Genomic DNA, 8,614 nt, shown 5'->3' with positions numbered 1-8,614 from the left:
TTTGCAGAGAACATACCCCTCTGATATGACACGGTCAGCGTTGCTATGCTACATGCTATGACAAGGTCTCATTGCCAGTGACACTCCAGTCAGAGCAATAGGGGAGATGAGAATTGAGCACATGTCACCCTGTGGGTAAATACTGATGTGTTTATAAAGGGCTTGATCTTCCGTTGGTGCTTATTGCCCTCAGGTGCCATTGACTTTTTAAAATTAGTCAAAAGGAGTTGAGGGCACTCAGCGTCTGGCAGGATCTGGGCCTTTATAAATGAGGCTCTTCTATTTTCCCACTAAGTGACTTTGCACATCTATCACCTACCATATTGGTCCTAATGTTCCCAATGTCCCTGGCAACACTGCCCTTGCTTCACACTATTATAACTGATTTGCTGAGAGGTAGCTCAGTTAACTGGATTTTCCAATTAATCCTGCTCTCATTAAGCGGAGTAGGCAGTATTAAAGAAACACACTGCCAGCCTTGGGTCTAAGAAGCACTGTTTCTATTTGACTATATATGAGGAAAGTGCTGGCCTGGTAGTTGGGCTCTGCCACAGACCTATTGTGTGAACTTCTTTGCACCTTCATTTCCCCCAAAGCCTTTGTCTTGTGTGTTTAGCGCTTTTGAGGCAGGCAGAGACAGTCTCTGGTTTTGTACAGAGCCATGCACTCTCAGTTGGGCCTTCTTGGTATTACTGTCATATATAAATAGTGACCATATGGTCATCCACAACAAGTAGCACAGATAAATGTCGTCCAAGGAATCTCTTTTTTTCATTGCAGTTTACACTAATATGTGAGGAGAAAGAACTTGTACTTGCTACCACAGCTCCTAAATTTTCTATAATCCTATGAGAAATGTGGAATAGTGTTACACATTTAGGCATTTACACAATGTCCATCACTTTGGGAGGAGAAAATAGACCCACCCGTGATAAAATCCAGTTGCCAGACACAGGTTTAACTAGGGCTCTTGTTCTTTTAGGTATCTAATTGCCCCACCGTCAGTATGTTTCTGTGGCACTGTCTTCCTCTGGGTGAACTTCTCTAATTTAGTTTAGTTTAATTTAATTATTTTCAGAAGCTGGTTGGTAGCAATTGGTTCATTGAAGAGGATGCTTTCCCACCAGTGAACAACTCTTAGCTTGGCAGGGAAGGATGCAGAAGTAACCGTCCATTCATCAGAAAAGACTTTGTTTATGGGCCAAATGCTTTGCGCTGAGTCTGTGTGCATGGGTTTAGGTATGGGGGAATCAGTTATTTATGCTCCTTATGGTCAATTTCCTTAACAGCAAGGTCTGCTTACCTCCAAAGGATATCATTATTGTCCCTCCAGTGCCAAAGTTGCGGTAAGTTTTACTTTGTGGACAGGGCGTGCCTTCTGGAAAGTAAGTTTGAATACTCAAAGGAGATGAGAAATGTGGTACCTTTATCTGCAGGAACTCCTGAAACTCTTTCATGTCTGGAGAGCCTAATAAGATCTAGTCATCAGTCTTTTAGCGCATGTCCATTAATCATTCATGAGCTAAATCAGATTGAGTTGGGGTTTGACTATGGGGTGAGTGTACCTTTATTTTACAGGCCCTTTCTCTCTTCTGAGGTATTTAATGTACAGATGCCTCCTACTTTGTTTTACACCAATAATAGGTTGCCTCACACAGTCTAATTTTGAGTTTATTGTTTCAAGGAAGAGGCATGGTCTGACCACAGGACTGGGAGCCAAGACTGTCCTGAGCTGTAATGTACCACTGAATCCTTCTGGTTTGGGGTAAGTCCATTAGTCTATCTCCCTCAATCTCTCCCTCTGGAAACTGAGGACAATAATTGTTACTGCTCAGGGGTATTGTGAGAATTAACGTTTGTAAAGCAGTCTGAAATTGAAAAGCATTACTCCCAGGAAACGCTTCCTGCTTGAGATGAAAATCATGCCCACAAATGTCCCTCAGCTTTCCTCCTACTCCTGTGAGAACTTATTGCTTATGTTTCTGCTTCTGAGTGTGGTTGGATGGCTTAAGGAGCAGGAAATGTTTGCCCTGCCTTTTTACCAGACAGCTAGGTCTAGGAGCCTGAAATGGTCAATAAAATGGGAGAAATAGTCCAAGTTCAGATTCAGCTTGGCTCTATCCTCTCCACAGGTACAAATTCTTAACCTGATAAAGGGTTACATTATTACTCTTTTTAAAAAAATAAGAAGTAAGGAGCAGCACAATTCAAGACAATAGGTGACTTGAAAGTGGAGTGCTGGATGCTAGGTAACTGGATAAAAGGTTCCCAACACTGAAAGCTGTATTTATGGAAAGGTTAATGTATTCAAGCAGAGTGAGGTATATCGGGTTATTTGTTATGTTGCCTGTTAAAAGCTTTGCCTGACAAGGAAGGGCAGGGTCACCCAGGTACTCCTAATACCAATTTATCCGTACAGAATTGGCCAAGGACAATTTTGGCAGTCCAACCTCCTGCTAGGAAAATTGTTCAGTCTGCACCATCCCCTGAGAGTGTCAGCTTTGGATTTGATGCAGAAACCCACGAGATATCTGATTACCCAGCAATGTTTTCCCACAATTCATTAATATATTTTTCAATGTGATTTTATAACCCAGACTTTTTAATATCTGAGTCTCAATCCTATCCTTCACATCAGCAATGACCTAAAATCTTGTAAACAAATGTTATTTAGCTGGGAAGGGAGATTTAATGTCAATGTTCAGTGCGTTATTTCCATTTCCTTTTGTTTGCAGAACTGGAAAGAAATTAAGACTGTTTCACGCCCGGTGCAGATGAATTCAGAGACAACACAGTAACAGTAGGTAAATTACACCACAGTCTGGAATGGTCTCACTGAAATGGTTAAGAGAATTCTCTTTGCTGTCAAAGCTGCTTCAGGAAGCATGGGAACACTGTTGTTTATTTTTTCCCCCAGTGCTGAGATTCTGTGTAACTCATTTACAGATGTAGGCTTTTTAAAAACTGAAAATGCTGCTAGGTATGTTTGCCTAGCTGGGGTGACTGGTGGGCCATTAACAACAGATGATATTAAAGGACAATTTAGTAAGCTTCAGGGAGCTGATTAGGACATGCTGCACAGATAAATGTTACGTCTTGTCTTTAAATTTCTTTCTCACTGAGCTGGAAGACGAGGTAAGTAACTTGTTAATTTATAGGGTAGATCCTCAGGATTCCCTCCCTTTGCAAATGAAGCTAAACTAAAATGTTGCAAACACCATAGAAAGGACAAACCTATAATACAAAGAGACTATGGGCCTGATTCTTATTCCAACACTGGTGTTAATCCATTGATACTAATATAGCTACTCATGTTTTACCTTGGTATATGTTCAGAATTAGATTCTTAGGGGGGCTATAGGTAGGAGATAAGACACCATCTGGCAGGGTGATAAGTGCCCTTATCAAACACTGGGTGCTCAGCACCTCACAGGATCAGGCCCAAGTTAGGCCTTGTCTACACTGGGTTTGTAGCTGTACCAGTGCAAACCCCTACTGTAGTTACAGTTTAAACTGGTACAGATCTCATGGCACTTGTGTCTATGCTAGGGGTCTGTATGCGTGCAATACACCTACTTGCTAAAACCCCAGTGTAGCCAAAGCTCTAGATCAGACTTGGACAGTGTGAATCCTGTGGGATTTCCCAGCATGGATTTTTCTCCCAATGCAAAATTCCTGTCACTTCGGGGTATGTTTAATCATGATTCTCAGAGCACTGAAGACTGGGAGTCACCTTGTTACCCGCTGCCTCCGGCGTGAGTGATTCTTGCCTGTGCCTGTCTGGGTGTCAGCTCCCTGACACCACCAGCCTTTCAGCCAATCATGCTCTCTCCTCTCGGCTATACCAGTCCTGTCTTCACCTTGCAGGTTAACAATAGGGGCAACACAATCCCTTTGAATCATTCCCCCATGATATCCAGCCCCTGATACTGGCTACTCACAGAAATTCCACCCCAAAGGTACAGTGTGCCCCAGTTTTACTTGTAAGCCAGGCTGCACTTGTAGGTTTAAACATAAGTAGGTTTATTTAAGAAATGATAAAGACTTAACTACAAATGAGAGAAAGCGATGAAAACAACTGGTTACAATACAAAACAAAATCATAAACCACCAACCTAGGTCTACACTTATTAATAGTTACTTTCCTATCCAGTAAAGGTGGGTCTTTCCCCAAAGATCAGTCAGTTGCGGAACTGACTGGCTTCACAGGAACCAGGATTCAATTCTTCATGAGAACACCTTGCTCCTCAAGATGTCACTTCAGTGAAAGGATTTAGAGAACCCCTTTCTCCTTTGTGTTATATTGAAAAAGACATAGACAGCGAGAATCTCTTGTCTTGTCATAATGTTCCTTTTTTCATTTTTACCTTCAAGAGGTTTTGATTGTTTCCAGTTGTCTCTGATGGTCTTCCATTGGAAGTCTTGGGACTGAGCAAGGTGAAACAATTGAGCCTTGCATTTTATCACTGGCTTAACAGGCAGGGTGACCATTCCCTGCTGTCTGAATGGGTCATCATGGAGACATATTATCCCCTGGTGATTAATTTTACTCCAAGTCCATAAAGTGTACTTTCAATATAAATACATTATTCCTTAAATATTACCCAGACATGCACCTCACAATGATTATGAATTTTGACAAGTTATGAGCTTTCTGTAGATACCTAACATGCTATATAGATAAATGATGTGTTTGGAACAGTGAGCTTGTCAGGTCTGAGGGTCGTTTGCAAAGAACAAGGAACCCTTTGCCAAGAAACTTCTGTGGCATAATATCACATGATTCCCTTGGACCAGTGGAACTGGTCTGCAGAGGCTCTGGTAAGTGGCCATTGGATATATTGTGCAGTTCTGAGACGTGTTTGAATTATTTTTCTGTTCTTAAAGAGGAAATATGCCCAGTTTTAGAAAAGCTCAAAACATGGTAAAAAATAAAAGTGAGAGCCAACCTGGGAAAAATACATGTGTATTTTAAAAGGAAGGATAGGAATATATGAAAGATCAGCAAGTAAGTGGTAGATTCTAGCGGTGATTATGTAACTGATTCCGTTACTTTGCCAGGCACTCAAAAGACATCTCTTGAATTTTGGCTGATTCTAATGTCATTCACAACCATTCTCCTATTAGCTTAAGTGAGAAGAGAATCAAGTTTAGAGTCTTTAATGGGGATCTTTTAATGTTGTTTTTTTAAAATCAGTATTATCCAGTTTGTAACTGACAATTTTTATGGTCTCATGACTCCACCCACTGCTCCCAGATCATGAGCAAGTGGCCCTCTGAGATTACCGATGACCTGGAGAAAGGAAGGAGTACTGAGGGGTAGCATTACAAGCCTTGTGTCTCTCATTTGTATCCATGTCCTTTTAACCTTAGCTGCTTTCCCAAGTTACTCAAGGGGGAACATCCTCTTGAATCATTAGTCATGTGTCCCATCTACCCATATCCTCAACAGATGTAATTGTTTAGGAGAATTTGTTGCTGAGTTCAGATGAATAGCTCTGGGTTTTGAACCTTCTATTTTATTAGCTGTGTTCTTTTAAAAAAAAAAAAAGTAGTAGTAGAGGTGACATAATGCAAATGGGTCTTACAGAGTCTGAATAGACTCTTTTGAACTTAAACTGCTAATGATCCATTGCTGTAGAGTGGAAATTTGATGGCTTTTTACTCAGCTCTGTGTATGATAATCTAAACTGAATAAACAGCACATGTATTAGGATTTGGCGTTTTTTCGGGGGTCGGAGAGTGTTTGTTACAAGAGGAAACTGTAACATGTATTTTTACCAGGAAGAAAGCAATTGGGCAAAAACCCCTGTCAAAGTTGCTTTGTTACTAAAAAGAGGAACTGGGCTCCACACACTGGCCTCAAGGGAAAGTTTCCTTCACTGTGAGCTCTCCCTTGGAAGTTTGTCCTGACCCAGCATATCTAGCTGCATAAGTTTGCTTTTCACATGTACTAATGTGTGCAACGTTTTTTTATTTTATTTTATTTGTTTGGTTTTTTTTTGCACTGAGAGATTTTCCAATGCCCTGATCTGGCCCCTCTCCCTCTTCTCACCCTTGATTTTTTGCATGACTTCTCTTCTGAAAGGCCTGTGCATCATCAATTTTCAATTGTGATAAAAAACAAAACATGCAAGCTCTGGCGAAGTGTGCCTCTCACCCAGAGGAATTGTCTGTAACTTATAAGTGTAAACCCTATGGCCAGAAGCTACATAAGAGAAAGAGCTGTCTATTGGTGAAAATTTATGCCACAGAGCTTCGTTTGCATAGGCTATCTACCCACAATTCTTTTAGTGGCATTGAGGAGTCACCATAACAACCATGGACTTAGATTTTGGGGGCAGTGAGCTCGAATGCTCTGAGGTAGGGATAGAGTTATTACTTTTTGGCAAAGAGCTCATTTCCAAGAAGGCCAAGACTCTGCTCAAAGATCCTAACTGCTCTTGGCTCCCCTCCTGTGAAGACTTTACTGCGAGAGGCCAGGCAAACTGAAGATGCCACTGTAAGAGATGGAGTAGAGTAAGGGCTTCACTGTAAGAGCCATTGCAGAGGATAGTAGCTGAGCTGTGTGGACTCAGGTAAGGCCTTGCCTTCCCATCACCTTAACAAAGCTGAATCACTGTCACTGTTACAGGGCCAGCTGCCACACCAACCTCTCTCTGGGTGTGTCTGTGGCATGCTGGCATACTCATACTAGCTTTAATCTAGCTAGAACAGCTAAAAATAGCAGTGAAGACATGGCAACATGGGCCCATCCAGGACCATGGGTTCATACTTAGGTGTAAGACGGCACTGAAGCCCACAGCCCATGCGACTGTGTCTTCATTGCTATTTATAGTCATTCTAGCTAGGTTAAGGCTCCCGTGAGTATTGCGACATGTGTTGCAATTACCTCTGACTGCAGTGTAGACACGCCCTCTGGGTGCACTATTACCCATGTCAGACCTCATGCCTTTACCTTCCTTGGGGTGGAATCACACTGCTTTTCCACGCTTAAACCTGGTCCTAAGCTACAGTACCATGTGTACTGACTGTGCTTACTCAGCAGGTCGGAGTGGATTCAGTAGCTGCGGACCATTCCTTCAAGAATCTGTAACAAGTGGATTACAGTGTCCCAAAACAGTTTGTTTTAGGAAACGCATTGTTTAGTAGCAGGAACAGAGCATAACATAAGAGGATTTTTAAACAACAGAAGGTCTACACACATCTCTCTTACCTGCATTATCTTTTAAATCGGCCTCTGTACCAGATGATTGGTGGATATCTAATGTAATGTCAGTTTTCGGAAAAGGCTCCAGTGGCAGTCCTGGCAATTACAGGCTGGTAAACCTAACTTCGGTCCCAGGCAAACTGGTTGAAACTACAGTAAAGAACAGAATTATCAGAGACACAAATCAACACAATGTGTTGGGGAAGGGTCAATACGGCTTTGTAAAGGGAAATCACGCCTTCTCAATCTATTAGAATTCTTTGATGGGTCAACAAACATGTGGACAATCACTAAGCTAGGTTAGGTGGTAATGTCTCCTGGAATGATCATGCAAGCAGCTTGCTTGGGACTGCAGAGAAACCCACAAAGAGACACTTGGACTACTGCTACTAACTGATCCAAACTGAGAGATGGGTTTTGTTCATGGGTGAGGTGGTTCAGCCAAGGGATTATCACATTCTCACCCAAGGGTGGGGAGGGAATTAGACTGATTACTGCCAAATTCCTGAAGGGAGGAGTATATTTTACTTCTGATTTGCATATATATTCTGTGCTGACTGTGTTCCCTTTCCACTAGTAAGGATTTCCTTGTTTGTACACAGTCTGAGTGCTTGTGAGGAAATTCTTCCTGTTAAGAGCAGCTGGGCAGAGTGCTTTTAGTTTCCCCAGGTTTCTGGGTGGGGCACTGGGGCTAAAGCTAGTTTAGTTATTTGTCAAGAGGAACCTTAGATATATTGAACTCAGCCCTCTTTGCTGCTCTTAATCACCTGGCAGAAGGCTCACACAAGGAAAATTGTTGCACAGACTGGAGAACACAGTTATTTTGTAATTAAGGACAGCACTGGATTCCCAGATGAATCACAACAAATAGGAAGGCACTGAATGAATTTATAAAGATCTCCCATCCATGTGCTGAAACATGAAGGCTTTTTAAGTGATAGGATTTCCCCGTGTATACAAATGACTGTAAATGAAGTGAAACAAGGCTAGCAGCTTCCAAGGTGCTGCCACTGAATTTGGAACCCTGTTGTAAGTTATAAGGTGACGGAATGTGAAAGCACAAGCTCTATAGGTGTTTTGCTAAGTGGAAACTCTTCAGCATCTTTCAGTAACAAGTAATAGCAATACTATCACTTAGCGCTTCTCATCTTCAGATCACTTTACAAAGTCACTAATGCTCACGACTCCTCAGTGAAGTAGGCAGGTATTATCGTTTCATAGATGGGAACTCTGAGTCAGCAAGATTAAAGGAGAAAAAAGGGAAATCCAGTTAAGTACAAATGTGAGTACTGAATGCCCCCATACCTGGGCTGAGAGTGCCAGTCAGAGAAATGACATCCACCCATATCAGTGGGTGAGGGAAATGGATGGGGCTGGCTGTGAAAGGGGGACACTTGCTAAAGG

The sequence above is a fragment of the Gopherus evgoodei genome, chromosome 11, assembly GCF_007399415.2.
Source record: "Gopherus evgoodei ecotype Sinaloan lineage chromosome 11, rGopEvg1_v1.p, whole genome shotgun sequence".
In the NCBI taxonomy this organism is placed as follows: domain Eukaryota; kingdom Metazoa; phylum Chordata; order Testudines; family Testudinidae; genus Gopherus; species Gopherus evgoodei.
Note: the sequence above shows the minus strand (reverse complement) of the source record.